General features: G+C 47.6%; 1 protein-coding gene across 19 annotated transcripts in view; it reads left to right on the top strand.

The window, feature by feature from the left end:
- The window catches only part of NFIA (nuclear factor I A), a 350,087-nt gene that overhangs the window by 132,593 nt on the left and 191,070 nt on the right, over positions 1 to 26,424 (top strand). The window lies entirely within an intron of this gene.

Here is a 26,424-nt window from a genome sequence, read left to right as displayed (position 1 = left end):
AAAAAAAAAATATATATAAAAACCTTAATTGGGGCTCACCAAGCAATCCAACATCACGGCAAATCCTGCTCCGAAATATATGTGCTCTGCTTTAATGACAGCACATAGAGTACTGCTGAGATAGTGGAAAATTTTACAGGGAGTTTTGCTTAAGGAATGGCTTTAACTCAAGTTACCTGTAGAGCCCAGTGTCATATGGAAATACTTAGGGAGCTGTGGAAAACTTTCTGAAATACAGTGGAATTTATCTAGCGCAGCATTTCGCGTAGGGAGGAGGAATATGGATTACAATGGAGTCAGGAAGGAGCGGGCTACGGCGCTCTTGGAGACGGCCACTCGCAGCCCCGCGACCGCAGATGAAAAGTACATGTGTAACTGGGGGGAGCATTCCTCACCGGCCCCGTCTGGGATGCATTTATGCTATTTGCCATGCACGTAACCTCGTTATAGAAAACAGAGTCCAATAACTTTAAAAAGATGGACGGTAAAAGGAAAAAAAAAAGGTGCAAGGAAGCAGATCTGATTCCAGATTTGCATGCCCGGGGCCTGCAGTGGGGTAGGAACGGTGAAACGTGGATCCAGGGGGCCCCCGGTGCCGACAGCCTGTGTTTGCTGCAGGGATGGTGCTGATGGAGCTGCAGCTCCAAGGTGGAAGAACGCAGGACAGCCCTGGAGCAGTGGGAGCACTGCGTGCCCTGCAGTCCTGCACGGCCGCGGTGCGCCCAGGAGAGCCGGTGTTTGGTGCTGTGGGGTGTCCCAAGAGCTGGGCAGGAGAGGGACAGGAGGAAGCAGAGATGTTTTCAAGTGCATTTCGTTATATATTTGCTCCCTAAATGCTTATGGCACTGGCCGCCAGAGCATCTGGGCACTTCACAATAATTAAAACTGACAAATCCATAAACAGTAAACAACAGGCTACCCACTCGGGCAGCCAAAAACCCACTACTGCATAAGCTCAATAGCTGCACCCATCTGCCAAATAAAATCCTCTCCACTGCCTCCCCTCGTCTGCACAGGCCAGGACAGAGCCAGGCCCTTCCCCACCATCGCCCCCCGGCTGAGCACAGCCTGACCCCTCACCCTCCCTGGGGCATCTCCAGGGCTTCGTGCCGGCTTTGGGAGCAGCAAGAGTTTATTTCAAATTTTCTTTTTTCGATTTTTTTTTTCCCCACCACAAAGTGGCAAGAAGTAATGACACCCTTTTCCTTCTGACTTCTTGGCCCGCTAACCCTTTCGCAACACAATGGGAAGGCAACCGCTCGCACCCAGGGGAGGGGATTTAATGACTAGAAAATAAAGAGAGAGAATTTACTTGGAAAAACTGTGGAATTAAAAGTTCTGGACAAAACACGCATCAGTGATGCATAACATTTTTGTTAATTGGGTCTTAACAGGTTTGTGACTCAGGCTGTAATTATTTGAGAAATGGGTCACACCAGGCAGTGCCAGCCGCCCGTCCTGCCGCTGCGGGAACTTTCACCTAGTTGTAAAACTACATCTCGACGCGTGTTCCCTCTGCCCCGGCAGAGATCCCGGCCCTCGGAGGAGCCACGGCAACGTGCGGAGCCCGCGGCCCATGGGACGGGTGTCGGAGCACCGGAATGCTCCCTGCAGACCCTTCCTGGGCCAGCCCCGTCCCACTCTGGGTGCCGTGGGGAGGTGTCTCATCCCGTGTCAAACGCTCTCCCCCTTTCTCCCACGCTGTTGTTTTTACTTTCTGATTTTTTGCCGTGTTTTCCTGACCCAGCAGAGGCACTAAATCTTCCTAATGCCTCCCTGCCCTCGTATCGCAGAACGGGCTGCGGGAAGTTGTTCTTTCTTTCTTTCTTTTTTTTTTTTTGATAAAAGCGAGATTAATTAAAATATAAAAAATGCACCCAACTGTGGTAAATCATTTCTCTTTGCGGAGCGATCGCTCCCTGCTCCATCCACCTCTGCTTTCCTCGGCAGAAGTATCTCCATGCGAGCTGAAGTCTTCTAACGCTCGTAAAGCACCCGAGATATTATCTCTCTAATTAGCAGCTGGAAAAAAATAAATGAGAGATCAATTAATGGTATAATTATAAACACTGCCTTTAGATGTGTTGTTTGTGGTGAACAAGGGCTTACGCTGACAAGAGCCGTGCTGTGATTCTCCCCCCAAAATTTGGAGCAGGAGCCCCCTCTCCAGCCCCAAGTTGTTCATGGCTGCCTAGCCCACCCCAGGGTGCTGGGGAGGAGTTTGAGGGGGGTCCCACATCCAAGGACATTTTTCCTGGTCCCTGACTGCCTCTGGGAAGGTGATGGGGTCCCACGGTGGGGCCAGGGGGGGTTTTGCAGCTCTCTCGGCCCTTCCCTGCTCCGGGGTAAGCTGTTTTTCATATATTGTAGCCTGGGAAAGCTGTGTTACTGTTAAAAGAGTAACCATATCCCTTTCTGAGCTGTTGCCAAGCAGATGTAGGGTTTTGGAAAGTTCCCAACAAACTTCCACAGCTGATACTTTACCGACTTGTTCCTTCTCCCATCCCTCTACTTGCACCTATTTAAATAACCAAAGGACATAATTTGGGGGAGGGAGCGTTGCTCTGCAGCTTCTACTTGTTAAATATAATTAATTGAGAGTGACCCGTTAGTCAATTACAGTGTATAGCTTCACAAAGAAATGGGGAAATATAAAATATTACTGTTTTACCAAAAAAAAAAAAAGCGCCTTATTTTGTGCTGAAGGAGGACAGAATAATGGAGCAAATCGAGCCCTTTGTGCAATGCAGGGCTGCTGCTGCCTCACGACAGGGCAAATATCTCATTTGCTTTCTTAGTAGCAGTTTGTGGGGTTTGTGGGCTGCAGGAGGAGGAGGAGAAATCGGGAGAAATCCAGGCTTTCAAGGCTGGCAGTGGTGTGAAACTCGGTGTTGGTGCAGATCCCACTTGCGTGTCCCGGAGGGGGCACAACGCAGGGCACTGGAAATATGGAAAGCTCCCATAAATCATATCTCACAGGAAAGGTTTATGGGAGTTCAGGGTATAGCAGAGGGGATGGATGTCAGGTTTTCCTACACAATAGAGGGTCTTTTGTTTCTGCGCTGCCTCTTGGCAGCAGCCCCCATGCCACTGCTGGTAATTTCCTGTCCATCCTTCGCCGAGCGGCGGGGCTGGAGCAGGGGAGTAGTCCCACGTTTTTGTTTAGACTGTGTTTTTTTAATGCTGAGCCTTGTCCTAAGCAGGATATCCCTGTGTATGTTTGGAGTTCCTGAACTTCTCTGGAGAAAATTATCCTTAAAAAGCCCCTTCCACAGTGCTGAGTTTCTAACTTCTCTCTTGAAAAAAAAAACCCCAACAACAAAAAGCCCAGGTTTAATTGCTCTTGCTTGTGAGAGCTTGTACCTTGCAGCTTAATCCGCTCGCGTCTCAAACATCCGTCAGCGTTTTCCTTCTACCCAGGGGCTCAGGAGAAAACCAAAAACTGGAAGCGATTGGATTGGCAGTTTTACTTTTGGCAGCTGGGGGACGCTTCAGCAGGACCCAGACCACACCAGGTGGGACAATGTCCCTCGGTCTCCGCATGTGCAGAGGGCTCGGGTTCATCCCTGTTTTCCAAAGCATGGATATTTTGCAGTCGAAGGAGCTCAAGGGCCTGGCTGATGGTGTTCGGCTGCTGCCTGGAGCTGTAGATTTCTCAGAAAATCTCCAGAATTAGGATCCAGCACTTAGTTTGTTTTTTCTCATCTCTCCCCAATTATTTTCTTGGACCGCCCTGTCTGCATTTGTTGACACCTCATAGTAAAGACAAAGTAAAAGTAAAAGCAAGGAGCCCAGTGGTTGGTGTGCACGGGGAAGCAGGGCAAGCTCCCAGCTGTGGCTCCCTAGAGGAAAATATGGAAAAATATATCCAGTAAATCCAAAACGGAGGCGCCTCCATAACGAGTCTCAGTGACGGGACAGCCCTTTGGATTTGAAAAAAACCCCTGCTTTTTCTGTAAAACTCCCATCCCCTTGACAAAAAAGCTCAGAAGAACCTCAGGGATGGAGTCTCTTTTTGTAGGGAGCATGGCCCTCGCTGCCACGCCACACTATTTAGGTGTGGAACCCCTCTGGATTAGCAGCTGGCACGGTGAGCATTCCAGGGCAGCCTGGCCCTGCTAACAAGGATTGGGAGTGGGGCTGGAGTTGGCCAGGTTGCTCCCAGGAAGCCCTGCATGGGTTAATCTGCACGTGCACGGTGCTGTACAGAGCTGTGTGGTGCTTCGTGAGGCCATACAGTGCTGTGTGGCACTGAGGGAGCTGTGCAGTGCTCTGAGGTGCTGTAGCCCGTGGTGTGTTGCTCTGAGGTGCTGTGCAGCACTGCACAACGCTGCTCTGAGGTGCTGCATGGTGCTGGGAGGCACCCTACACAGCTATATGGCACTGTGCAGTGCTGTGTGGAGCTATACGGAGCAGTGTGGGGCTGTATGGTGCTGTGCAGTGCTGTGCAGTGGACAGTGCTACATTACCTACCGTGCTACACAAGGTTGTAGGGTGCTATAGGATGTTATACAGTGCTACACAATGTTGTACGGTGCTGCAGGACATTTCACAGTGCTGCACAAGGTGGTACAGTGCTGTAAGTGTACAGTGCTACGCTACCTACAGTGCTACACAACGTTGTATGGTGCTGTAGGATGTTGTACGGTGCTACACAATGTTGTACAGTGTTACAGGACATTTCACAGTGCTACACAAGGTGGTACAGTGCTGTAAATGTACAGTGCTACGCTACCTACAGTGCTACACAAGGTGGTACAGTGCTGTAAATGTACAGTGCTACATTACCTACAGTGCTACACAAGGTTGTAGGGTGCTGTAGGATGTTGTACAGTGCTACACAATGTTGCAGTGCTACAGGACATTTCACAGTGCTACACAAGGTGGTACAGTGCTACGCTACCTACAGTGCTACACAACATTGTATGGTGCTGTAGGATGTTACAAAGTGCTACACAATGTTGCACAGTGCTACAGGACATTTCACAGTGCTGCACAAGGTGGTACAGTGCTGTAAATGTACAGTGCTATGCTACCTACAGTGCTACACAGCGTTGTAGGGTGCTGTAGGATGTTGTACGGTGCTACAGGGTGTTGTGCAGCGCTGTACGCGCTCCCCCAACTCAGGCATTCTTCTGGGTAACCTGATCTTACTTCTGTCTGCTTTCAACAGATAGGGGAGGTGAAGTTATGTTAAACATGTCGCAGTAAGTTTGATTCGCGCCTCTCCGGTCTGGTTTTCTTCCTTGATTAGCTTTAATCAAACCCTCTGCGTTACATGACCTTAATAAAGCTATTTTTCCTGACAAGCAAAGACCGTCTTAACAAGCAAAGCTCATCTGGCCTGAAACTAAAGCCAAGTCAAGATGGTGTTTTAGGTCCTCATTAAAGTCCACAGCGTGAAGCGAGAGGGAAAATGATGGAATGGTGCTCCACCAAACCATCTCTCCTTTACATTTAATTAGAGGAATTATACGCAACCCAGTAGATGCCTTGGGAAAGCAATCACCAGTGGGTTTGTAAAGATCCCAGCAGTATAAAAGCGGGCAGCTCTGGCTTTGGCAAAGGGCAAATTAACACCAGGAGCTGGGTGGACTTTGGGATCAACCAGGAAAACAAAATAATCATGTGGTGTTAATATGAAAAGAGCTCGGAAGCCGCCCGTCCCGGAGCTCACACGGGCAGCGCGCAGCGACCCTGCAGTGCTGGGGAGGGAGAGTTTCCAGGCGTGTTTGTTCCCCCCTCAGCCCTTTCCTTCAGTTACTGCTGACTCACATGGGCTGGGGGAACGAGGAGGCCGGGCGGCTGGGCGAGGAGCTGAAGGAAAAGCCCCAGCGGGGAGCGATGCCACGGGGCTTGGCAGTGGGTGAGGAAATCAGCCACATGCAGACAAAATGCGGTCAAGCAGCCGCCCCACGCAGAGGATGTCCCTTACGCTCATTAGCATTGTGTTTGGAGCAGAGCTTATCAAAAAGCAGCCAACAGACAGAATCTGTGGTTTGCGCTTTCTGGCGTTCCCTTTTTTTTTTTCCCCTACTCTCTTGTTTTCCTCTTTTTTTCTTTTTTTTAATTTTTTTTTTTCTGGAGGATTTCTGAAGGGATGTAATCCACTCTGTTTTTATTGCTGTTGCCTCTGGACATGCTGCAGCTCCAGCCAGCAGTTATTCCAGCCTCTCCAGCCTCCCTGCGAAGGTCTGTGCTGCTGCTGCTACTAAACTGTAAACTACAGGACTGCCTTAACCCTTTGCCTTCTGCAGCTGCCCGGAGTGTAGGGACAAAGGGTCCTCCCAAAACCTGAACCCCTGGGGCTTTCAGCTCTGCCAAAATATATTTTTGCACATTGATGGCTGCTCCCTGCAAAACTGAGGGGCTGCTGGATCAGAGGAGACCCTCACTGCTGCTGCCCCACCGGCTCCTATGTGCAGATCCCAGTGGGCTCCATGGATGCCCCTAATTCATCATCTTTTCCAAATGCAGCCAGAGTCCTCTCCTTGTTGCCAGAGGGCTGTGGGTACAGCCTGGCATGGGGAAGGGGTCCAAGGCTGCTCCCCCATTCCACTTGGCAGCTTCGGTGGGATAAGGGAATGTCTCCTCATCCTCCAGTGCCAACATCACCGCGACTGGTGAACCTGCCACCTCTCTGCACCTACTACAGACATCATGCCCAGCACTATCCATTTTCCTCATCTCCACTGTTTCATCCTTAAATTCCACTTTTTCCTCTTGTGAACAAAAGCATCTTGCTGTGATACAGTCAGAGCTACTTTGGGTGCACAGTTGCATTTGCAAAGTGCTGTCCTGTCTGTGCATGCCCCTTTCTTTCCTCCACGTCTCCCCATTTCCCAGGGATGTTTGTCCCACTGCTCTCTGTTAGCCCATGCATGGGTGCTGTCCTTCCCTGCCCCATTGTCTCTGAAAATCACAGAATCACTGAATGGTTTGGGTTAGAAGAGAACTCAAGGCCCATCCAGTCCCACCCCTGCCATGGCCAGGGACATCTTCTGCTAGACTGAGTTGCTCCAAGCCCCATCCAGCCTGGCCTTGGACACTTCCAGGGATGGGGCAGCCACAGCTTCTCTGGATAACCTGTACCAAGGCCTTCCCACCTTCAGAGGGAAGTATTTTTCTTAATAACCTTATCCAAACCTGCCTTCTTTCAGTTAAAGCCATTCCCCCTTGTGCTGTCACTCCGTGCCCTGTAAACAGCCCCTCTTTGCTCAATCAATTCTTTGCTCTTTTGTCCATGAGGATATTTGGAAATAATCTCCTAAAAAGGCAATCTCAAAAAGGTCCTGTTGTTACCCATATTTGTACACAGGCTCGTGAGCGACAGAATTCCTCGGGCTTGTCTACACGGGGACAATTGAAATGGATGTGAAATAACTTTTAAAGTGGATTATCTAAACTGCATTACATCCTCGTGTAGACACTGTCATTTAGAAATGAAACAGCCTTAATTTGGTTTAGCTGAATTTTACTTTAGCAATTTAATAAAGACACTTTAAAGTCTTGAGTGAGGAGTTTACACAGAGATTTAATGCAGCTTAATTATTCCACTTTAAATTCACAATTTTAATTAATTAGAATGAACTTTCCTTAAGTCTTCCCCTGTTGAGATAGTAGTGTGGCATTCCCAGCCTCCTGGCCTGATGACCTGGTGATCTACAACTCAGAAGAGCTATTGCAATGATTGGTCCAGCCCCCAGAGCTGGGTACATAAAGAAAGTAATTTAAAAATCCTCCTGGTCTGGCCACAGCCGGGAAGTCCTTCCCTGCAGTAAATTACCTCTGGAGAACCCAAGTTCCTGCAGTAATGAGCCGCCATCCTCCCAAAGTGCTTTAGGTTCTTGTGTTGCCCACGAAACCCTAAGCAGAAGCATCTGTCAGATGTGAAAGGGGTTTGGGAAGATGTGGCCTGAAGCAGGGAAGGGCACAAGGACGTCCTTCAGCTCCGTGAGCGCCGCGTGTGCTGACCACGGACAGGGTTCCAGTTTCTCACCCAGTGTGCGCCGTGGTTTTGCAATATTGGCAAACCCACAAAAGCACTTTCTGTGTAGGAGGACAGCAACTGAGATGGGGCTGGTCAGGGCTGAAGAGCTCCCCTTGTGCCTGGTTATTTATGATCAGTAGAAGTGCCTACGCAGCTCACTGTGCAGGTTACCTCTTCTAGAGATGCTGGCCTTGCCCTGGGTCTCCTCATCGTCAGCCTTCATCTCCCCAAGCCCACTGGCAAGGGTGGAGTTTGCACAGGGCTTTTGCTGATGCAGTTTGCACAGAAGTTTCTTCCTGTGAACTGGAAGATGTCCTTGCTCAGCTCTCCAAGACCTCTTCAGTCTCCTCTCAGCTCTGCAGCTTCCTTGGGGTTTGCCTTGTGCAGGACCCCTTGGTGTGCTGGCCTTGGCACCCACCCCATGTCCTCCTGCCCAAGCCCCACAGCCCCTTCCACCCTTGGAAAATCCTCCAGCAGCATAAAGTCCACCCTTGGCTGTGGGTTTTTTGGGCTGTGATCTATGCACAGCTTTCCAGGAGCTGTTAGGGGTTGGGAAAGGTGAAGGAGCAAAGGGGAAGATGAGTGGGGCTGAGGTGTCTGGTAAATGAAGAAGCTTACTGACACCAAGCAAGGCTTTTGGCATTTTTGAAATAATTTTACAGCTTTGGGCACTTTTAAAATCCTTTTTAAACTTTTCACCAAGGGTGCTGGCAGTGCTGTTGGTGGCAGGGATCTCTGCCTGTCCTTGCCCTCCAGCACATGGGCTGGAGCATACTCAGTCCCACTCTGCCCAGCTCACCAGATCTGGGCACAGCTCAGCCTTGGTTTGTAAACACCAAGCTGCTTTTTAGGATTGCTAGGCCAGTGCCAAAACCCAGCACAGCTTTGCTCATAGCCTCCATGGCACTCACTTGCTGCCTCAGTCCAACGTGATGTCATTGATTGGAGAAGGGATCTGCCACCAACTGCAAGCTCAGAAGTGCCAATTTTGATTAAAAACTTCTCTTTTTCAGTGTGTGGGGTTTATCCGTGGCTAAAAGGAGGTGGGGAAGAACATTCCTTGGCTCTGGCACTTGGATGTCTCTAGGCTAAACAATGTAGGGGAAGTTTTCTGTTGTTAAATGCTTGGTAATCGTGTGTATTCTAAATTTAGGGTTAGTCCATTTTCTCTGTCATATGAGGGGACAAGGGAGGCAAAACCAAATTTTTGGCATGCATCAGGGTAGAGACAGTCTTTCTAACAGCCATAAAAAGATTGTTTTTGATAGGGATTTTGCTATTTCACTGTAGAAGTCATTATAAGGGAAGATCTGTATGACTGTAGTTAGCCACCAGATTAGCTATTCATATATTTTATTGGTAAAAAATATGACAGGGGATTATTGTGTGAGAACTTTGTGGAAAAGAAAAGAGATAAAAGCAGTTTAACTGTCAGTACATTATGACTGTGGTTAGCTCTGAATAGTGTTACTGGATGGAAGAAGACTGGGTCTCCAAGGACTGTGGTTTTTCTCTTTGGATAGACATGGACCACATCAGGGCTTGGTGAGAGGGATGAGACCAGGTAGCTGAAGGAGGAGAGGCTGGAAATGAGAAAGGCTTTGGTGTGACCAAAGAGATGGAGACATTGAGGGAAGTCAGCATTGTTCCCATGTTTGTGCAGAGGACAAGTCTTCATCCAGCTGCAAAAGGGCTCTTGACCACGTGGATGTGGAAGGTTGTGGCAGTCGCTGCATTTCTTCTGCCTTCTTTGCACATGCTTCCTGAGGTTTTTCACTTCCATTTTCCTCATTTCTCCATGTTTTTGGCTGCAGAGATTCATAAGTCTTGGACAAATGGCTGTGGTAAAGATACAAATTGGCTGCGCAGCGAGCACGCAGGGAGCACGCATGGAGCTGCCGCAGCAGCACGCTCCGTGTCCATCTGCACAGCACATGTGCACCAGGGCTGAGGCACTGCAGGGCTCCTGGGCTGGGACATGGAGCCTGGCCACCCAGCTGCTCCTCTGGAGCAGGTTGAAATGTGGTCGTCACAAGAAGATCTGTTTTGTAGCGATCCTAGATTGGTGGGGGGAAAGGCTTGAGGCTCCTCTGCATGGCTGTTGGGAGCCTTGGCACAGGTGGACCATCGTGATGAGGAGGTGAGTGGGCTGCAGAAGTGGCCAGCATGGAGGTCCTGCTTGGTGTCTAGCGCGGTTGGAGTGCAGGAGAATGGATAGTGAATTTCAGGAGAGCACTTGCTTTGGATGTTTTAGAAGCATGGTTGGGTCCATGCTCTTCGTAGGGTGGTGCTCACGCTTTTTAGAAGTGCTTTATAGAAGATACAGAGATGCTGTATTGCTAAGATGCCTTCACCACTGCCTTCGTCACCATTCTCACCAGTGGTGCAGGATTAAATTCTTAATTTATGCCTTCCCTTCCATGAAATCAAACTGCACAGCACCTAAGGCTCGTACTGTGCCTTGTTTGGAGTCTGACCTGACCGCGTTGCCATCCATCCGTGCTCCTTTTAAGGGTTACTGTGGAGCCCTCTGTGCTGTTTCTACTTTGCAGGTTTGGACACTTCAATGTCTTGATCGGTCCTGCTTTGCATGCCAAAGTGTTTTCATTAGCACAGCATTCATGCATGTGAGATTGTCGCTAACTGATATAATTAACCAGGATGTCAAAGGCTATTTGTTTATTGCATATGCAATGGCTTTCCTGGAGTAAGAAGCCCTTTCTGCTGACACCCTGTGAATGGGAACATGCTAAACTGGAGAAATAACACTGAGCTGGAGGTGGAAGTTAGGAACAATGATCGTACTTAAAAAGAAGCAAAAATAATAATGCAGATTTGAATGGGTTTGAGTAGACATGATTAGTGTGTGGAGAAAGGAGGACAAGGATGAGGAGAAAAAGAGTTTGTTGGATAATTCCTCTCCTCCAATTACTGTTATTATATGGGAATATAATGTTATTCAGAAACACAGGTGTTGACTCTCTCAGGTGGATTGACTGAGAACTCTTTGGGCCTTCTGTATATCATGTCTGTTTGGCACAATTTTCAACATCTGCACTGTTTTAAAGTGATTTTTTAAGGAAATATTTCATTTTACTTGTTTATAAATAAATATTGCTGGGGGGTCCTCACAGCAGGACTTAGCAGTTCCTACACCATGAAACGCTAATTGTAGCATTCATGTGTTAAGTATTAAAACATGTAGTTTGTAACAAAAAGATGAAGAGTCACATTCATGAAATCTGAGGAAGTTCTGTGGGTTGATGATGGATTGTGTCCCAACAAATCTGTGGGCTGCTGCTCTAGAGAGACCCAAATATCTGCCACAGACATCTCAGTGAATGTTAGAACCTCTTGTCCCCTTGGGTTGGAGATATCCCAAAGTCCTCATTTAGGCTTTCTCCTCTACACCTTCCAAATGCTGCCCTGGTTTCAGCTCCCATAATGCCCAGTCCATTGCTCCTATCCTGCTCTGCTTCCCTCTGCTCAGTCCCACGGCTCAGTCCCTTCCTACAGCTGCTTCTGCTGAAGCAGTTAAACCCTCAGCATTATTTAACACCAAAAATTACTTCCTTATTTCCTCCTCTTCCCATTGCCACTTCTTCTCCTTCCTTCAGTCTCTGCAATCACTGCCAGTGGATGGCCAAAACCAGGGCTGCATCTTTGACTTCTTGTTCTGCAGACATGCAGACAATCTGCACCTCCCCGTCTCTCGCCTTGCCCATCCCTCAACACATGATTGCTCTTTTTCACTAGTCCTGGCTGCTGCAAAGCTGCAAATTCCATGGCCTGGATTTGCTCAGTCTCTTCCATCTACGCTGTTTCACATTGATGCTGGATTTGATCCCTGGCCCTTGACCTTGGCTGTTCTGTCCCTCAGAGCATCTCCCAGCCATGCTGTCCCATAGCACTCACATGTCTATTCACCAATGTCCTTTGTCCTGCCCCCTCTCCCTGCTCTCTCCTGCAGCCTTCCTTGTGCCTTGGTTTGGATTCCCTTTGTATCTCCCTCACTCTCCACCTTCCCTGACCTATTGGGACTTTGCATCCTGGTGCATCCTCAGGACCCTCATCTCCCACCTGTCCTTAGGTCACAGGGGCTCTCCATGGCACTGCACCTCATAAAGAAAAATCCCATATGCTGTGTATCTGTGCATTCCTCTCCCTGTTAACTTTTCACCTGCTCCCTCTTAGCACTTTGTTGTTGTCTTTGGCTTATCGTGCACCGTAATCTCTGCAGGGCACAGTGGTCTGTGTGTTCCTATAATTCATACTGTGCCTGCTGCAATGCAGCCTCTGCGCTGTCGGGTACATGGGAACATTTCTAATGCAAACAACTAATAGCTAGGAAGGGAGTTAAAAAATTAGAAAGGACTCCAAGCCCATGTCACATATTCTCTTGCAAGGAATGGGGAAAAAAATTGTTTATTCTGGCCCCAAATTTTAATCACCCAAGGGCTGTTAAGATAAAAATAGTCAGTTCTGCCTTCTGTTTATGGTATACTTGGTTGAGTGCAAGCCAATTTTGAAGCTGAACATACTGTCTGCTATTTTTGCTTGATTTTAGATTCCACATTTTAAATAGTTTCTTTAACAAGAAGCATATTTTCACTGATACAAACTTAGCTTGAGGAGAAGCATCCTGAAGTTCCAGCCATATTGAAGATCAGTGAAATGTAGTAAACTCTGGTTTTAAGGGTTTTGTTTTCTCCAAGAGCTGAAATGAAGAGTGTGTTCTGGCAACAAGTGCTGGCACGTTGTTCATTAAAAGCTCTCTTCCGAGCCTTGGTTCCCACACACATGTGCCCTCATTCTTCAGCAGAGCTTCCAGGCAATGGCATTGGCAGTGCTCTAGTCTGATCTTCAGCCATACAATTTGTCTTAATTGTCTACTAGCATCTAGGCAAGACTTAGCTCACGGGTGGCCACAGCAAGGGGCCACATGCAAACCGATGAGCTTCTTAATGTGGCCTGCCCGGCAATCGGATGATTTAATTATCTGTGCCCGTCGTAGGCTGCCTGGCTGCTCCCCATCCCGCCTGCCCTCAGGCATGGCGGGCTTAACCACATGCAGCCATGGGGGCAGCTGCATTTGATCTTCCTCGCCAACGCCAGGGTCCAGCCCTGACAACAGCCTCTCTGTTCGGCGCTTTCTTTCCCCTTCTCTCTTTTTCCGCTTCGTTTGGCACCATGCCCCCGGCATCATTTGTGTGTACGGGAGGATGGGAGAGTTGGATGGCAAAAACTTAGAACATGGAGTTGGGTGTTGACAATCCCAATGATTAATTGATCCTCCGAGGATCCAAGATGATTTGCTGAAGCATCAATAATAGAAATCCTGTCATTATACACTATTTACTTGGTCTTTCTGCGGGAAGACATCCTGTCTCACTGTGTGTCTGCATCGTGTGTCTCGCATGGGGCCAGCCTGCAGCTCCCAGGGCACGAAGGACTGGGCTGTCACCCACAAACTTCCTACCATCACTCGGTGCTCGCACGTGCTCTAGAAAAACAGAGCATGTCCAGTACGTTGATTATTTTCAAAAGTGACTCAGCAAAGCTCTTAGCTCCCGATACTTGTGGAAAAAAGCTCAATCCCCTTTAACTAGCACGGAACACCGGAGTTGGGCTGGGCCTGGGTGGGATGGGGAAGGCAGAGAGTCCACGGCCCACTGCCTGGGACATTCCCCTGCTGGAGAAAAGTTGGGACACTTGTGACATTTGCCTGTAGTGTTTCCTGCTCCTGCTGCATGTCAAGTAAGGGCAGGAGGCGGTGTAAGAGAAGCAGTAGGATCAGGATGACCTCGTGCCCGGGGCAGAGATCAGGGATGTCCCTGAGGATGACCTCTTGCCATCCTGATCTCTTCTTATCTGCCCAGGTCGAAATGCAGCCACTTGGCTGACTTGCTGCTACCTGGGAAGGCAGCTCTGCTACCTATGGGCAAGGAAAGGAAAGTAAGTCACATCCAGGCATCTCAAAGGCTTTGGGAGCCATGAATAATCCTTCCAGCTTCTAGTCTCTGCCACGATCAGAGTCTCACTGCCCTCCTGTCTCCTGGATGCTCCAAACATGGAGTATTCCAGTATCATGGAATCTTTAGAAATGGGAAAAGGAGAGGTGGCTAGCGCAGCATGCAGAGCCCCCTGGGGCTGAGTGCACTTCATAGAATGGTTTGGATTGGGAGGGATCTTAAAGCTTATCCCATTCCAACCTCTGCCATGGGCAGGAACACCTTCCACTAGACCAGGTAACTCCAAACCGTGTCCATCCCCATCCTGGCCTTTAACACTTCAAGGGATGCAGCATCCACAGCTTCCCTGGGCATCCTGTGCCAGTGCCTCATCACCCTCATAGTGAAGAATTGCTTCTGAGCATCAAATCTAAATTTCTCCTCTTTTAATTTACAACTGTTTCCCCTTTTCCTATCACTATCTGCTTGTGTGAAAAGAAACCACCAAACACCTCCACAGCTCTGTGCCAAGGCAGACTTTTTATCCAGGGATTTTGTGGTATTTTTCACTTGTACTAAGTGTAGGGGAGTCAAACATTTTCAGGTGGTGTCAGTCTCTAATGCTGAGCCAAGAAAGGCTGTCCTTTGGGTAGTTAGTGCATCTCAAACCTGCTGGTAGAATATAAAGTTTTAAACATTATTAATGCTTTAGCAGAGACCTCAGGAAGCATTCATAGTCCTCTCTTCATTTTGCTTTCATGCAGGATGGTGCCTGGGGTGAAAGTATTTCACAGAGTTGGGAAAAGGGCATCAAAAGTGCTTGTGTCTGCCAGGCACCGAGAATATATTATTCTTTCATTGGTGTGGCTCGAGTTCAGCTCCTGGATCCTGCTCACTGGGTTGTTTTGATGTGTTTCACTTTCTGAAAATAGTGATAGTTTTGGAACAGGCTGCCCAGGGAAGTGGTGGAATCACCGTCCCTGGAAGTGTTCAAAAACCATGTCGGATGTGGTGCTTTGGGGCATGGGTTAGTGGTGGGCTTGGCAGAGCTGGAGGAACAGTTGGACTCGACGATCTTAGAGGGCTTTTCCAACCTTAATGATTCCATGATTCTGAAAATAGTGTTGAGTCATGGCCAGATTAGGGATGCTCATCCCCTGCACTTCTTACGTGCCTCTGGAAGCCTTCCCTGCACAGATCCTCAGTGTGCCAGCCCAGCCCATGACCCAGGGGGAATGTGGCTGCATGTCCCCAGGGCATTCTGGCCACCCTGCCTGGTGCACCCCAGGTCCCGTGCTAGTCCCAGCTGTAGTCCCTGCAGCCACGTCCTCCACAGCTCCCAAATTATCCCACTGCATGGCGTGCAAGGCACGAGCAAACCTGCGACAGAGACATGGGATGGCAAGATGGGACAGCTGATTTTAATTATTTTATATATAAATAACTTGCAGATAATTTGCAAGTTTGGCAATAGCTGCCGGCTCAGCAATGTGACCTTGTTACTCTTACCCCATTCCTCCGGGTGTTTGTCTCGCTCACTTGTTTTTCCGTGTCTTAAATTAGATTGCAAGTGGTCAGGGAAGGGGCTGGGGCCACCCCTGCCCCGCACAGCCCCACGGTCCCACAGCAGCAACAACAACAAATAGGGATAAGACGTGGATTTGGGATCTGCCGAGTCCCTGGGGGTATGAAAACCCCAAGTGCTGTGTTTTTCCCTGGGATGGTGGGGTCAGTCCCCATCCTCCAGCTCCACGTGAGGCTCTTTGCTGGCGGCCAGGCACAAAGCGGGGGCTGCCACATCATTCCAGAGAGATGTAGGGATGAGGAGGGGGACGGGTGTCCTGGATTTTAGCACTTTGGGGAGTTTATTAGTGTTGACAGTGTGTGAACTTGACATCCTTTGTAATAATGCGGTTTTAAAATCTGCATTATTCATGCGCGCTGTTTGAATACAGGCCCACTGTGTAAGTTCGGGAGGAAAATTAATTAAATAAATGTCAGCATCCTTGAAGAGCACGTGAGATTTCACATTGCAGGATAACAGCTCTGGCTGCTTTAACCACCAAAGGGAGTAAAGGGTAGGAAGGGGAAGATGTGCACTTAGGTGAATAGACTTTTCCTCACTGATTCCTGAGGAAAGCTGAAAAGATTAGAAAGAAATCAGTCCAGCCACACAGATCACTAATATTTCATATTTTTATTATTAATTGTCATTTGTTCTACTATTTATTTATATACACTGGATAGTTCTGAATGATTTTATCCCAGGAAGCACCCATTTACTCTTAGGTTAAGGTTTAAAATTAAAGCATAGAGCAGATGGCTGAGGATGCACTGGCTGGGGAAACCAGACGACTGCACCAGTGGGTGGAAAGGGAATTGCATCCACGAATATTATTTGCAAGAGTAACGGATAGTTATAAAAGTAGTGTTTCTCCTGAAGCACCCAGCGAAGGGTGATGGGACAAATACTGCCAGATGAACATGAAATCAATGTTTAAAGTGAAGCTTTTAGGTGTTTTTAAGGAGGAGGTTTTACCTTTAATTCTGTAGCAGGATGTTGCACCTTTCCAGGCTGGGAATGATGGCAGAACTGACCAGGGATCCTTTTTGAACACAGTGCTCCTGAAGAGCAGGAAGAGGCAAGAGTAGGTATTGCAAGGGAAAATGCTTTGTAGTTAAAAAGTATGAAAAGAAAGAAAATTCTGCTTGTTAGGTCAAATCAACATTGTTCTGGTTGCTGTAGTTATCCTCAGAAGGAAGGGAACAACTTCGATCTTGCTGGAGGAAGGTGTAGGTATCCATCCCTGGTGGAGATCACTGAGCTCTTACACCAAGCACTTGACTTTCTTGGGGCTTGGTGTTTACCCTCCAAATTCCTTAATACCTATGTGCAGGACCTTCCCAGTAAAGTGTGTTTAGTAAAATCACAGAATCCCAGAATGGTTTGGATTGGAAGAGGTCTTAAAACTCATTCTATTCCACCCCCTGCCATGGGCAGAGAGACATTCCACTATCCCAGGTTGCCCCATCCAACCTGGCCTTGGACACTTCCAGGAGTGGGGCAGTCACAGGTCCTCTGGACAACCTGTGCCAGGGCCTTAACACCTTCAAAAGGAAGAAATTTCTGTTAAATGGGAGAAGCCTTTTTTCCAAACTGAGCAGGGCAGGGCACTAAAGCTAAATCTTGATGTGAGGATCAGGAGCTGCTCTTGAGGTGGGTGCAGCGAGTGGCTGGGATGCTCTGTGGTACGCTGCACCTGTGAAATAAATCAGAAAAAGAAGGAACTGGGAGTGCCACAGTGATTGTGCACAGGTCTACTCCCAAAGTCAAGTGTACATAAAGTCCTTGCAGCACTCCAGTGATTTTGAATTGCTTGACATTGTGGGAGCGCTCCAATCTCGGTCTCTTTGAACCTCAAGAGCCTCGGTGTTATCTGAAGCACAGAATCATTTTATAACCCAGGCAAACAACATCCTCACCTCCCAGGTTTGAATGTGAGGATGCGTGGTTACACACACCCGTGCTCACAGTTAATGCACAGGGCGGGGGGAGAGGGAGGAATCCGTGCCAGCAGGAGAGCCCAGAATGCGCTTTCCCACTAATGCTGAGAAGCAACAAAATCAGATTGCAGCCCATGAATGTCCTGTCACTGAGAAAGGGGAGTTTAGAAATAGCCCCACAGATAAAGGAGGGCATTTATCCCCACGATTGTTTGGCAGAAAAAGCAATTTCCATAGTCTGCTGATGGTCAGTCGGGAACGTGCTGCAAGGGGCCCGCAGTTGTCTCGGATGGAGCTGACGGTTTTACTGGCTGAGTTTTGTTTCAACTTAATGAAGTAAGTACTTTGCCTGCATCCAGGCGCTGACGGGGAAGGTTTGTAAACTCCTCGCCTTTGTTGGGGTGACTGAAGTATTTTTTTCTTCTTTTTAACCAGCCATTTTTGTTTCTTCTCAAATTCGCTGCCATAGACAAAGGGTGCGTTTACTGTTAAAAAAAAAAAAAAAAAAAAAAAGGAAGGAAGAAAAAGGCTTTGAACCTGGTTTGCATCTTGAGTCCTGAAAAGCCCATTTTTTATGCAGGGGAAGAAGAGAGCCTTAGAAAAGGCAGGAGGCAGGGACGGAGGCGAGGGGGTGGGGAGCCGGAGATTTATGGCCCTTTGAAGGCAGCTTTTCTGCCCAGCATCCTGCCCGGGTGCCGTGGGCTGCGGTGGTGGGACCAGACTGGAACCTGCCCCTCGCCTGGAGCCAGACCCAGCAGGGACCCAATGGGGACACAGTCCTGCCAGATCCCCAGGACCTCCCAGGGCCACTGATCCTACACCCGCCTCAGCCAGCACGGATGTTTAGTTTGAGATCATCACATAGCCTGAGGTTTTTGAGGTTGTTTTGCTTTTTTTAACTCGATGTGGAAGCGGTTGTTTGATACCAACCTGTGCTGGAGCACAGCAGCCTCCCCGTGCTCCAGGAGAGGGGCGCACGGGCAGCCCGAATCCTGCCCAGCAATACAATAATAATTGAAGATATTTAAAAATGTATGTATCTTCCATCTTTCCCATATGGGCTCCTTAGGCAACATGACCTTATGTGGCCATTATCTGACCTCTCTTACACTTGGATTACTAGGTACAAAGCAAATTTATGGTTGTTTATTCTCTCCTCCTATCAGCTATTAGTGCCTAATCATATGGTCTATCGATCAAGTGATTAATCGCCTGCCTAAAGAGGCAGCAGGTCCCGCGGAATGCTGCACTGCACCAGCCTGAACTTCAACCTCTTATACAAACCGGCGGAGTAAAGGCATTAGTCACTGCCTGCAGCCCGGGGCTGGAATGCCGCGGGAACGCCAGGAGGTAAAGCCCCCGGCTTTCTTCAGCAGCCGACTTTGTATTTCCCTTTCTTAATGGATAAAACTCCACCTAACTGAGCGGGCATACAGTTGTAAATGGGATGATTTCCAATGCATCCTATAAATAATGATCAAAGAGGAAAATATGTGGGCCTTATTACAACAGTGCCCGCTAGTGCTGCTATAATTAAGGGTCTGTCAGCATTTCTATTATAAACCCTTATTTTCAAGGGTTTATAACTCGGCCATAAAATTTTGCTCTGGCTGAGACTTGGCATAAAACGTCCCAGCATGTGACCAGTTTTTCTTGTTACCAAATTGTTAAAAACCTAGCGATCAGCCCCGTTTTAGTTATAACAACATCCAAGCACCTTTGTGTTTCAGAACCACTTTTACTTCTTAAACAAGCCGCTTACTATTAAATCAAAATTAGCATTTGAAATCAAAAGTACGCACTGAGCCTCTCTGCTCTTTATTTTAACCAGCCCTAAAAAAGGAGTGGGTTATTCCCTTCTCCCTGGGGTTAAGTTGATGGCACCCGTGCTGTTGCCATCAGCGGGACACGCTGTGGCCGGAGTCTTCCAGGGTCTTCCAGGGATGCAGGGCTGGCATTGGGTCCTTGGCATGTCCAGCTTTGCAGGGCTTCCCCACGTGCTCAGAGCAGCAATTATTAAAAACAGTGGGCTGATTTCAGCCATCAGCGATGCTGCAGAAATCCAGAGTACTGGAAATGGGTGCCCTGTATGCTCCGGTTTAGCCAGAGTGCTGACCTGCCTTAAGTGGATTTATTCCTCCATGATCCATGCACGTTAACTCCTGCTAATGAGAATTATGGCTTAGTCCAAGGGGGGAATCTGGAGTTCAGTTTGAGTGAAACTGAGGGAATTTCACTCTAAGAACACATACTAAATTTTAAAAATGAAAGGTTGCCATACCTATACCTCTCTGGTTTCAACGGGAGTATGTTCCATTTCCAGAAACTTGTCCTTGATTTGTTAGCAAAGGACAGCAAGTTGGCTCAAAAAGATGCAGCCACTTAAAAACATTGATTCTCCCAGGACAACACGCCAAAATGCAGAAATAAATTAAACATAAGCAGATGCTGTACCTCCTTTCCATTTTTGGCTAGCACGTCCCATTGTGGGACTACTAGTGGGACAACTGAGAATGACTGACATTTACTCAAACTTAAGGCCTTATTGGACTGTCCTGGCAGAAGTGACAAAAATTCAGGTTTGTGCTGGTATTGAATCTGAATATTTCACATCAGTATACTTTATCTTCCATGCCAGTTTTATGCTATTTCTCTGTTTTAAGAGGACCTGATCAAGTTTGCTAGCATCATCTTGGATTTTCAAAGGAGGACTAGGGAAATATGGACCCAACTCATATTGAAAATCCCCATCTCAAAACTCCCCCTGCAGAGTTCCTACCCTGGCAAGGATCCCACAGCTAAGCTCTTTCCATTTCCAGAAAAATCATTGAGCTGAGGCTAAGAACACTCATCTGGTGCCTGTGGAGTGTATTGTCTGAATATAAACACAGTGATTCTGGAGCAGGGAAAGAGCTTGCGACTTAAATGGATTTACACTGGCTAAGAACCTGCTCTTCCACACTCGACTTCTGACATTACTTGAAAGTAAACATTGAGCTCAACTATTTTGTGATTTACACGGTGGTTTAAGATGTGTGCAGTGACCAGGCAGTTGCTCTTACCATGAGCCTCACCAGGTTTGATGTTTTCCTTAAGATTCCAGGTAAACCAAAAATTTCCATGTGTGTCTCAGCTGCCATAAAAAAAAAAAAAAAAAAAAAAAAAAAGTAAGAAAAAAGATGAAAGCTTGAGTTTCTGACTCTTGAGAAAAGCCTGAAAATGTTCCTCGTCTGCACTTTAACGGCTCAGAAAGCAGAAGGCAAAGAGAAAAAAAGGAGTTTGAAAATGCCATGCTTTTTGAGATGTGACATATGCTTTTGCTGTGCTCCGGGTTGGCAGGAGGCGTTGCATGGTGGATGCAGCCCCGGCAGAAAGCAGGTGTGGGAGCCCGAGCGAGCGGCGCTCCCTCCGCTCTGCTGGAGTCGGAGCCATCCAGTCGCTTCTCCTTACTCCTGGGCCCCACTGAGCAGCAGATTGTCTGCAGGAGATGGGATAAATAGCTGTGGATGTGCCCTGAAATCGTCGTGTTGGGTGGTTAAGATGGGAGCCCCTACTGAAGGGCTCGTGCTGTTACCCTGTGGTGCCAAGTCGTGAGTATGGTTGTGTGTCCTAGAGCTGCAGGAGAGCCAAAAAATCCCAGGACAGAAATAAATCCACCTGCTGGGCAAGCCAAAACTCTCACTCTTATGTGCTGCAGGCCAAAAACTGTGGGTGAGTGGTTTTCAGGATGACAGCGGTGACCCCAGTGCTCCTCCAGCCTGGCACAGCATGAAATTGGGTGTGGACATGGGTTCCCAGGGAATCCCCCATGGGCTGTGCCAGCTCCAAAGGGGCTGCTGCTTCTCCAGCCTGGGGTTTGGCTGCTGGAGCAGCGTGTGTGCCCCAGGATCCATGGGGACCCTTGAGTCACCCTTCACCAGATCACCCTTCACCAGACTGTCCCTAAGCTGGAGGGGCTCCACAGTGATGCCCCTTGAAGCCTTTGGTGCCATCTCTCCAGGTATTCTGCAGGGATGCAAACTCTGGGACTCCTCTTGCATCCGTAGTGTCACTGTGGGCCCCTGCTGCTCAAGGACAAAGCAGGACATCCTCTTTTCCCCCTTGTTCTCACTGAGAGTGTTACTTTATCTAACTTTAGGTGAGGGAAGGCTCTTCTGCACAGCACGTTTTTTTGGGTTGTATGGCAGAGAAGAGCCAACGTCCTTTTCCATGTGGCCCTTCTCCATGTGGGCTCCTGCAAACAGAGCACCCAGGGCACAGCCTGGGCAGCTGCAAATGCCTTTCCAAAGCCATCAAAGCAGTTCTGTGGATTTATTCTGGACTGGGAATTCCCTTCCTCCTTGCTCCATGAGTCCAGGGAATGCTTTTCTCCCTGTGTGAAAAGTGAACTCAAGATTTTACAAACACTGAATCTGGCCCCTTAAATATGATAATCTTAAGAAGTTCAGCAAAATCCAGGGGCTGGGGACAGGCGGGGGGGTTGGTGTTCCTTATCGAGGGGAGGAATGATGGGTTAGCAGCAATTCCTTCCTCGCAGTTAGTCTGGGTACCATTGGAAGCAGAATTTGTCAGTTCTGAAGTGCACAGATTAGAAAGGAATGTGGAATTTGGAAACGTGGCAGCTTGTAGCACTGTATGGTTTAAATTAAACCTTTTTTTGGAAAGCAGAATCACTGTAGGCCACATTTAGGGGGAAAGCAACAGCAGAGAGGGCTGGCTGTGGTTTTTGCTTTGCTGTGTAACCGGTCCACTTTCTCTTGTTTTAACACAGACTTTTTTTTTAATTTAAAAAAAAAAGAGGAAAAAAATATGCCTCTGGCCTCCTTCTGCCCAACCACAGCTTCACTGCTGACCACAAAGAGGAAGCCTGGGGAAGCAGCCATAGGATTAATACCCACTGTCTCTTAACCCAACAGGGTGTGAAAACATTTTATAAAACATCTCTTTTTTTATTTTTTTCCCCTTTCAGATGGATAGCGTGGCTGGGATTTAGACATCTTGAAACAAGCACATGGTTGCTTTTGCCTTGCATTGTGTTCCTCAGAGGGGGGAGGTCCTAAATCACCCTGGCCAGATCTGTTGTTTAAAATCTGTTTACACCCATCTCCAGAGCTTTCTCCTTGCAAATCATCAACAACTTTGTTGGCCTCGCTGAAATGACAGGAAATATAAAAATGAGTCTGCTGTGAGGGCTGCACGGTGTAGATCTTGATCAGTTGGAATATAATTGTTCCTAATGAAATGGAGACGCCTAGCTCTTAACTGAACAGCCTTTGCTTCTTTAGAAATAATAAGATTAAGATTATGGATTCTATTAATCATTTGATCAGCTTTATTCATTCATCTTATTTCCTTTACATGCAAAAAACCCCCTGCTCTCTCCATGCCTTTATCTTTTAAGATGATGACATTTACATATTTCCCGGCGCTGGAACGTCCCGGGCGTAATATACAGATTGCTCCGCTCGGATCTTGTAAACTGACTATTTCCATGTGCTAAGTACTCTCGGTGATGAAGATCTTAATAATGTGATTAACTAAATTGTGTCTTTATGCTCTTCCTCGCGCCTCCCTCCCTTCCTCGCCACGGCCTCCCAGCCGCCGCGCTTACCACAAATGGCATCAGCTGCCGGGACGTGCCTGCGGTGGTGACCCCAGTGACAAGGAGGTGTCACATAGCACAGAGCAGAGAGGTCTGTGCGCCTCCGAGTCAGGGTGTAATTCAGATGACCCGTGCATTAAGGGAATCTGCTTTCCCGGCGTTATGCGGCAAAGATGCTGAAAGCAGGAGTTTGGAAACGTTGAGGGAATTATTAGATGAGAAATTTGTTCCTCCGCAGCGTAGCGACGGCATTGTTATTTCTTGCTTGGATGTGCTGTTGGGAAGGTTTGATTTTGTTGTCATTAGAGAAATCTCTCTGTTGTTATAACGCGTTCTATGTGTGAAGAAATACAGACATAATGTGTATCTAGTCCATTAAAACACTCTTTCGGAGCCTCCACCTGTGGCACAGCCTCTCTGTACTGCCAGTATTTTGCTGGGTGCTGCTGGTGCTTCAATTCCTTTTTTTCTGCCTTACACAGATTAGTAGTTCCAAAGAGTTTTAAAAAAAAAAAAAAATCCAGAGTAGCAGCAGGTTCTCTCTAACTTCTGTTAGCTGAGCTGGAGAAGTTGCATTGCGTCTTGGATCTTTTTCATCTTGGTGGAATTATACTGTAACTAATTGAATCCATTGATCACTGTCTTGTTTTTTTCCATCTTCTTCTCAGAGGATTCATTTCATAGTGTTCCCTACATCAGTCAAGAAAATGGCTGCGGTGGAATTACCAGGGTTGATAATAAAGGTAATTTAGCCCAGTTGAAATTATTTTTTATGTATCTAAGTAGGGTAACGCATTTAAACGTGCTGCCTTAAATCTTGGGATGAAATACCTGCATGATCTAAGCTGCAGGATCCCGAAATAACTCTTCTCAACAACCCCAGAAAGTAGGAGCAGCTGATCAAGGGACCTTTTGCAGCCTGACAATGACCAAACAATAATCAGCAACGTTCATTTGATCAAAGAACTGTCCCAGAGCAGGATAAATAATCTCTGGTTTGTGCACTTCATGGGACAGGGAGTATTTTTGGATTAGATAATAAGTGCTTAACAAGCAAGAATAGCGGGAAGTGTCGGGAGAAGCGGTGGGAGCCGGGAGTAGCTGGTGGTGAGCAGTCTCCTATGATTTGGGTTAGAAATAAGAGCCAAATCTGGCCTCAGCCAGGAGGGTTTTACCGAGGATGTCTGCTGGTGGCATTTAGTTCTGACTAAGTAACAGTTTGGAAAAGGATTCTCCTGCTAGATTAGGGCTGGTCTTGTCAGTAATGCGCAAGACAGGATGTCAGGAGATCTGAGCTGAGGTCTGCCACAGATTTCCAGCACGATTTAGGTCAAGTTATCTAATCTTGCCTCCTGACACAGTTTCACCCCGAGACAAGGTGACAGGAGAGTTTGTAAAGGGTTTACTTAACAGAGGCATTTTTACTCTCCCGTTCTCACCCAGGTCAAGGGCTGGACGCAGGAGCGGAGGCGTCTCCTGCTTGCAGGGCCGCGGGTGTGCTCCTTGCTCCTGCTCCCAGAATTCAGCATCCAGCCCTCTGAAGTGACCAGGTCCCTTGGCCAGCAGGGCTCATTCCCAATGGGAGGAACCCCCACTCCCAGCCTCTCCCTGGCAGCACACAGCGGCTGCGGGAGCTGCAGGGCTGCCACAAGCACATGCCCTTTGCCGAGATCAGCACTTTTTTGGACAATGTATAGTATTTGCAAATGGGAACTGACAATGGAAGAAATACAGCAGAGTGAAGGGTTTAATATAAAATATTTATACAGTAAAGATCTTTCATCTTTTGTCAGTCACAGGGTAGGGAAGTGAGGAATGTATTGGGAGTACCTTACCAAGAGTATGTTATAAATTAAAATCTCAAATTGAATAATACTGGCTGCTAATGTGTGCAGCGTTGGAAATGAGTCACTTCTGAATCAATGTAATTTACTGTGCCAGCTGAAAGATATTTACAAAAGAAGGTATCTTCTTGTTTTTGTTTTTTTTTTTTTTTTTAACTTAGATTTTATTCCACACTTACAGATAGCCTGGGCTGTCAACATGGACTAATTTGTCACGGAGACAAAGTCACAGCCATTTGTGCAGAGCTGTTTCAAAAGCACTTAGAAAGCAGAAAGGTGGGCTCCAGGCTACATGGGTGGTCAGACAGTTTGTACTCATTGTTTTCTCTCAAATTTAGTACTGGTAATTAGTAATACAGCAGTTTTGTGGAGATTAGTTATTGGGAGAGAGCAGACCGACTGTTTCCTTGTAGAATTATGGAGTGCAGAAATGACTGTTCCAGCTGCATCCTCCCAGCTCACATGCCTCTGTGTATTTCAGCTTTTCTTTGGGCACTGTAACCTCAGAGAAGTCAGGGTTTGATCCCATGTCTGTCAGATGGTTGGTCTGGTTCATGGTATTTCATAGCTGGGGCCATTTATTACTGATTTATTACCTTGGAACACCCAGCACTGAGGTGAAAGGTGGTGCATCCTAAAGATAGGACCTTGAAAGTGTGGATTTTGAAAGGTTTTTAGCCAGATGCTGTGCAGGAATTGGTAACCTCCTATGTCCAAACCACATTTCAGTAGGTATAAACAGCCATGCTATGGTGCTGTGCACGTGTGTGTGTGGTTCTCAGTCCTGGGAAGGGTGGCTGCTGCTATTTAAGTATTTTGGCACTGCACAGGCCACTCCATGGCAGACCTTGCAGGTAACCATGTGTTGGGAAGGGTGAGTCCCACATTCATGCAGATGCAAGGATCCAGTAGAGAGTTGAATAGGAGGCAGGTTTAAAAGCCAGGCTAGATCCAGGTTTCTGCCTTGTTCCTCCTTCTGCCACTGATTTTTCCGACCTTCTCAAGAAAAGGAGGATGCTCTGGGAATTTTTGTCCTAGTCTGAACTGTGCCAGATTATCATTCCACTGGATTGTGCCACAGACTCTGGTCCAGGCAAGTATTTTGCACTTAGGTAAACCTCATCTAAGTTCTTCGGTCCTAAACTTGGCTGTTTGGTCTAAGATGGTTGTGTGGGCTTGTTCTGTTGTTTGATGAAATGGAAGGGGCATTCCAGGGGGGGCATTCCAGCCCAGCAAATTCCTTTTGGAACTGCTTGGCTCTCACTGTTGGCTCCACAAAGAGCAGAGGCACCTCACTTTGAGCCGTGCCCAACCATTAGACCGACACTTTTAGGTGAGACAAATCTCACCTCCGGTCTCTCTGCCTGTTAGTGTTTTTATCAGTGCAATAGAAATAGTTTCAGATAGACGTGGTGAGAGTAAGTAGTCTGAAGGATGGGAGAATATCCAAAAGGAGAGGGATGTTTGCAGTAGCTCTTGTAAAGTCTGATGGAACTTCTGTCTCCCTTTGCTCGTAGGCAGAACCAGATCAGA

The sequence above is a fragment of the Motacilla alba genome, chromosome 8 (genome assembly GCF_015832195.1).
Source record: "Motacilla alba alba isolate MOTALB_02 chromosome 8, Motacilla_alba_V1.0_pri, whole genome shotgun sequence".
Lineage (NCBI taxonomy): Eukaryota > Metazoa > Chordata > Aves > Passeriformes > Motacillidae > Motacilla > Motacilla alba.
This window is presented reverse-complemented; position numbering and strand designations above follow the sequence as displayed.